The sequence below is a fragment of the Mytilus trossulus genome, chromosome 13 (assembly GCF_036588685.1).
Source record: "Mytilus trossulus isolate FHL-02 chromosome 13, PNRI_Mtr1.1.1.hap1, whole genome shotgun sequence".
Classification (NCBI taxonomy): Eukaryota; Metazoa; Mollusca; class Bivalvia; order Mytilida; family Mytilidae; genus Mytilus; species Mytilus trossulus.
Genome location: NC_086385.1, coordinates 31,825,385 through 31,832,332, shown reverse-complemented (window position 1 = coordinate 31,832,332; position 6,948 = coordinate 31,825,385). Strand labels below are relative to the sequence as shown.

General features: G+C 33.3%; 1 long non-coding RNA gene across 1 annotated transcript in view; it reads right to left on the bottom strand.

Annotated features, from left to right (window-relative positions):
* Positions 1-303: 303 nt before the first annotated feature.
* Positions 304-6,948, bottom strand: part of LOC134695396 (uncharacterized) — a 50,921-nt gene continuing 44,276 nt past the window's right edge. The window contains exons 2-4 of the long non-coding RNA XR_010102746.1: positions 4,983-5,080; positions 2,179-2,256; positions 304-565 (exon numbers count right to left, since the gene is read on the bottom strand). This is a non-coding gene — a long non-coding RNA (uncharacterized LOC134695396). The remainder of the gene's footprint in view (positions 566-2,178; positions 2,257-4,982; positions 5,081-6,948) is intronic.

Genomic DNA, 6,948 nt, shown 5'->3' with positions numbered 1-6,948 from the left:
GCTCAGATTTTGAACTAATTCTAGTTTTGTTTAATGTGGTGGTTGTTTACTTAAATTATCACCAACCTATTTCTCTACTATAAGTAACTGAATATTTTTAAATTTTTAAGGTAAATAAAAGATATTCACGGATAAATTGATATTTTATTTTTTTCCTATTTTTGTCTGCTTCATTTTAAAATACTACTTTATCACTTATCAAAATAATTTATTTCCCCATAGCCTTCAACTAATTTATTTTAAACACAATTATTGCCTTGTATCGTAAAGTTTCAGTTTAGTATAAAACGATTAAATATTAAATTTTCTGTTGTTGTTTTTTTTATTAAGAGTTCCACTTTTTTTATTTCGGTTGTTGAAGTCTTTGGTTTTTACATTTTATTTCTTCAATGAGCTACATAAATGGCAAATGCGAGTAAAATTTTTGTTTTACATTTTACAAATATTTTGATGTCCGTCTTTTTAATCACACCCCGGTTTAACAAATGACACAACTAGCTTTCCTGCACGTTGATAATTCTTTTGGTTCCATGCCACGATCAGCTTGCCGTATAACCTCAATCAGCTGAAACATAAAAAAAATATAAGTCGTATTTCAGCAATTTATTGATAAAGAGAGGCAAACATGTCAAAGGGAAATTTAATCTTAAAAGTCAAAAACAAATTAACCATATTATGGCAAAAAACAACACAAAGGCCGGACACAAAACATTTTAAAACAGAAAAAAAAAGACAACAAGAACTCCTTAAAAACGGAGGGATATTTTTATTGTGCTCTGAAATGATGAGTTTTTGTTTTGTTTTATTCAAATTGCAATAAGATGCACTCCACTTCAATCTTAATTGACTGACTAGGATTGTCAGTGTTCCTATCGAAGACCGGTTGTTTTTTTCTAGACACTCCGGCTTCCTCCACAAATAAAAACTGGCCTCCACGAAATAACACAAAAGTGGTGTTAAAACACAGAAAATAAAATCAAATTGCAATGAATGCATCAGTTGAATAGTTTTATATCATCTCACATACAATCTTTATATATATACACTAATAGACGTATTTACATGATACACTTGTATGGAAATTTGTCCGCCATTACGTAAAATCAAACAGGTTCCCGTAAACTTTGACATCATAATTTTAAATATTTGACGTCACAATTTAAAAGTTATTGTTGCTTGACGTCAAAAGTTGATTCGGAGTAGATCTTAGGTCATTCAGAGGCAAGATTCAGCTAAATACCAAAAGTGTAAATACGTTTTATACTTGTTAAATGTTCAGCTACCGTTCAACTGTTTGTGTATAGACTGATGGATATGTTTAAAGAGGGTTACTTGTAAAACGAAAAGCAACAATGCAGAACTGCCATTATGCGTCTTTTTTACTACCGTTCAACTGTTTGTGTATAGACTGATGGATATGTTTAAAGAGGGTTACTTGTGAAACGAAAAGCAACATTGCAGAACTGCCATTATGCGTCTTTTTTGTATGCAAATAATGTATTTAGTCACGTTTTTCTATGTGTGGCATTTTTTTCGTCTGATGCTTTCTAATTGGTCTATTCCTTTAGAAGACAGTGAACATTGAAATCCATTTTTTTTTCTGTAACAATCAAAATTATTTCTGATTTTTTAAATATATTTATTCATATGTCCATGGCTAACAAGTATCAATTAAGCTAGCTCATTATTCTGGCCAATCTAGATAAATATTTGATATAGATTTTTTGGTGACAATTACATTTACGTATTTTTTTTAAATCGGGAATAGAATGAAAAGACTGTAAATGGCCAAGACATTAGTGCATAAAATCATCTGTAATCTACAGGACATTTGCATGTGGAGCTACAGGATCTGCTTACCCGTCTGAAGTGCTTGCGACCATCCTTGTTATTGCATGTATTCGTGTTACTCGGTTTTCGGTTCTCTCTGATTTGAATAACAAGTACTGTTAGTCTCACTCTGTTCATCGTTTTTCGTTATTGAATATTCTCTTTGGTATATTTTGACTCTCTTTTACATGACTTCAGTTCCTAATTCTATCGGTTTACCTATATTCAGTTTTTATTTATATCTAAGGCTACCAAATATTTTAATCATACGGACCAGTGAAGTCCAACGCTAAAAATTATTTCACACAAACTTGGACTACTAAACATGATAAAAGAAATCTAACTTACATCCTCTTCGATTGGCCAACCTTTCAACTTCAGTTTAGAAAAAAAACTCTTTATCATTGATCGTAATTTCAAATGAAGCTAAAGAAAAATAAAAAAATATATATATCATGTGTATAAATTTAGAGTATTACATTGATGAAAGTGAGTTATCAGATTTATCAAATCGTGATACATGTAGATAAATTATCAAATTTAAAGTCCTCCCCGAGCCTTGGACTAAAAAGTTTATGATAAATTAAAACTATCGAGATTTGATAAATCCGATAATCCACACGTTACTATCTTATGTTCAGTTTCTCTAATGATTAAAAGATAAAATTTCTAAACTAAAAATCCCCTTTGAGTGCCTTGTACTTTCCACGAAGTTGTCAATTGCTATTAGAACATTTTGATAATATCAGGTAGCTGAGAAAGGTCAGGGCCGTAACTACGGTTCGAATTCAGGAGAGACAGGGGTTTGGGGCCGCTGATAAAATGGCTAAAAATGACCCGTTTTCCTTCGATTAACTTACTTTAAGAACACCAGTATTGCTTGAACCTGGAAACAATTTTTATGCAAAAACAAACTGAAATTGCTGTTCGGGGTGAGCCAAGGCTCCGTCTTGAAGGCCGTATTTTGACCTATAATTTTTAACATTAAATAAATTGTGACCGCAGATTTTGTTCTCAATATGGCTAAACATCACCCGTTTACCTTCGATTTCCTTACTTTAAGAAACATCAGTATTGCTGGATCCTTGAAGCAATTTTTATACAACAATTATTATCTGTATTTAAAGATATTTTTGTTAGAAATCAAACTTGTAAAGCTAAAAAAACATATAAAGCAAGATCATAGAAAGCAAGATATTTTTTTTTGTCGAGGACCTTGAATTTCAATATTGTTGAAAGGACTTGAAAGCTGAACAGACATGTATATAGCTACAACCAGGGACTTTCTAAAGTAGTATATACTTAGTTTAGAAATTCTCTGCTTTAACGAATGGGAGTGTTTATAACTACTAAGGGATTGGCCATAATGTTCTCGTACGATCGGCCGGGAGACGTTGAAAAAATGACCCAACAGCTGATTCAGCCGGTAACGAATTTCCGATATCATAGGAGATTCACAATACAAAGGGAACTTCCTCTGCTTAATGGAGCCCCTAAATAAATGTGAATAGTTAAGTTTTATTCAAAATTGTCGAAAGCAAAGTTTCATATGTGTTCTCAAATGAATACTGAATAACAGACGGACGGTCACACGAAAAAAATACTGAAACGGTTCACTTTCGTTAAAAATTCCGGAAAATGACAGATATATCACGTATCGTGATAACACTGTTAAAACTGTAAACTTGTGTTGTTTATAATATAATTTCAAGTTCTTCGGGTATATATTGTCAATATGTCATTTTATAACTTCAAAAATAAATTTTGGTGTAAAAAAGGCAGGGGAGGCTGCCTCCCCTGCCTCATATGTAGTTACGGCCCATACTTAGATTGTGACCATTTCACTCAGCCAATCATCATCTGAGATCACAGGCAACAATAAATTGATTAAATTGTGTTTGCAATTGGGTTCTGAAAGGGATATATATTTCCATAGAATTAGAGAAATAAAAAAAGTGTGTTATGTTTGCCAGTAAAACCCCTCTCCACCAGAGACTAAGGTAACTGACATATAATTCGAGGTTTACAATTATAGGTCACAATCACTAGAAAAGTCTAAAAGTCTGAAAAGACAATTGTTTGTCTTAATTTGCATGAACTTTTACTCACATCTGGGAAGCTGGTCAGGGAAATTTGGACTGGCACTAGAAAATGAGAGTATATTGGACAGCCTAGTGATAGACATTTTGCCTTGCAACAGGCCACTTACTGACCCCTCAAAGAGTTGTTGCAAGGGTTCTAAACGTGCAAAGACTGTGGTACTCTCTTTACATGAAGCATCGGATGCAAAATTGCAAAACATTTGATAATTGATCTAATACTTAATTCATGTACGTTCAAGATATACTTGAAATATTTGTCAGGTTAGGGAGAGGGTTGAGTGCTCACAATAACGTGATTATTTTTTTTACATACATAAGGCTGTTAATTTTCTCGTTTGAATGGTTTTACATTGTCAATTCGGGGCTAACTATGCGGTATGGGCTTTGCTCATTGTTGAAGGCCGTACGGTGACCTATTGTTGTAAATTTCTGTGTCATTTTGGTCTGTTATGGACAGTTGTCTCATTGGCAACAATACCACATCTTCTTTTTGATATTAACTCCACAATAATGTTTTAAGTGCATGTCACAAGCCAGGAGTTTCCAGTTCAGTGGTTGTTGTTGGTTCGTGTCTGTTTTATTTTGTTTTCTTCGCAAGTTGTATTTTATAGTTTACGTCGTTATCATTCTAGTTTAGTAAGTTTATTATGTCTGCACCAACGGAATATCTCGTCTTGCAAACAAAATGAAGGAGAACGCCTTTAAGCAATTTGTCAATATTTGACAGAACAAAACCAAAAATATCAAGAAACCTTTTGTGTAAAATTCCAAGAATAATTGCTTAGGTCTAGGATTTTGTCTTGCACTTCACATCTCCGGACATTGCATGATTGTAAATCTAAGGGAAAGTGAAACCTTTCTGAACCCAACCGCTTCGGGACTTGAGAGTGTGTTCGGTTCTGGTAGAAGTTTGGTTTTATAATCAGGTTCATTACAAATAAAACTTTATATGACTTGACTTAAAACATAGTCTGGTTAAGACAGGTTTCACTGTATATAATTTTTGTCATATATATTTTCCTATATTTCTATATTGTAAACTATACGTACTTCTGCGACCCTTTGACCCTACGACGTCAGCACCAGGTACCTCGGCAAGGATGCGCCCACGAAGCGCCTCATACTTGCCTGCGTAACCTCACCCGCTACTGTAAAATATATGAAATGAGATGTTAACATACATGTTTTCATAAGTATTTTTAAAATGGAGATAAAAATATCTCATTGTTGTCAGTGCATGAAGTTAATAAATATAATAAGGAAATCATTACTTTTTTAATCAGAAAAAAATGGCAATATTTTCATATGCGTTCGCAAAATATTACTTCCATACATTGTTTTCATGATAAATATGATATTAAAAATCTTAAATCAAATCAAATAAGAATTAGAAAATGAAGATATTTTATAGATTACACTTTACAGTTACAGCTCTGCATTTTCCATAAATGTGTGGTTCATTTCAATGAACGATTGATTCACCAGTGGCAAATATTTCGTACATGTTCAGGATGAAAGCAAATTAACAATGAATAAGTCATGTTGCATATGTGAATCGCGATGAAAGGCTTCCACTGGAACAAGAGGGTGTGCTTGTAACCAACTATTTTCGCGGATACTTTTTTTTCGCGTTAGATCTTTCAAGTTCACAACGCAACGGTTTAATTTGACGATTTTCAAACTACTTGATGTAGTCAAATAATGAAAGATCCTATTTTTACATATTTGCCGCGATTAATATCAGAGTAATGATTTTACTGACGAACGTCACGAGAACAAATCGCCCGCTAAAATTAGTTGGTTTACTGTATTGGATAGATACAGCAATTCAGCCACGCAACAGGCTACCTTCGGATCCCTCAGAGTTGTAAAACGGTTCATACTATATACAAGAGCCATCGGATTTAACTTTTCAAGATCTTTCAATTATTTCCGCTTTATTGCCGGTCGGAAGATTGCTAAAATTATTACCAATTTAAGCACTTATTGGCTATTTCGTAGCATCCAGCTGTTTTTATAAGGAGAAAAGGGGAAAAAAAGGGGGGGGGGGTAAATTGAAGAGAACCACGGACCCTCAGCATAAAATTCTTGCCAATTTAAATTGGAATCGAAAACATCTGCCATGTACGGATTCACAACCTGAGTGTTCACAGCCTAGTGGTATAGCTTCTAAACCACTTAGTCACCACGATGCCTGATTGTCGGGAGAAGACACAGATATGACAACATGTCTTAACCCCCCTAATAATGTTCTAACATGTATTTTGAATAAAATTAGAAATTTAAAATAAAAAATATAGAATGACTTCCCATTCAGGTTTTATTTGTAAAAATTTTAAAAATATGTATAATTGTTTCAAATGTTATGTAAATAATTAGAACTTGAAAATATTTTATAGACTAAACTTAAAGTTCTGGATTTTCCATTTAAATCATTATGTAGATATAAGAAGATGAGGTATGAATGGCAATGAGAAAACTCTATATCCAAGTCACTACATGTAAAAGTAGCCCATGTTAATGAATTATTGATTAATATTTTGTTACGTCCAGTAGCAAACAATTCATGTATGTTGGAACGAAGACATATTTATACATGTTAAAATGCTTTAGCCCAGTGACAGAGGTTGGTTGGGATAAAAATGCGAAAAATTCGGACGGCCAACGGAACAAGAGGATATATTTGGATGGAAACAAATATCTAGCCTTACAATAGGCCCCAAGAAGTTCTTTAGTTTCAATACGTGCAGTGAGCGTTGCACTATCTATACACGAGGCATCGGATTTTCAATTCCCCATATAAAGGGGATGCTGTTGTCGCTTTACTGCAGGTCGGAAGATCGATTAATTGATTGTAACCCTGAGGGTGTTATCATGTCGGGGAACATATAAATATAAAATATAGAATTACTTCCTATTCATGTATTATTTTCGAAATTAAAAACTTGCTGTGTCATGATTAACTGAATAATCCTTTATATGTTCACAGACCATTTTATAATAGATCATATACTAT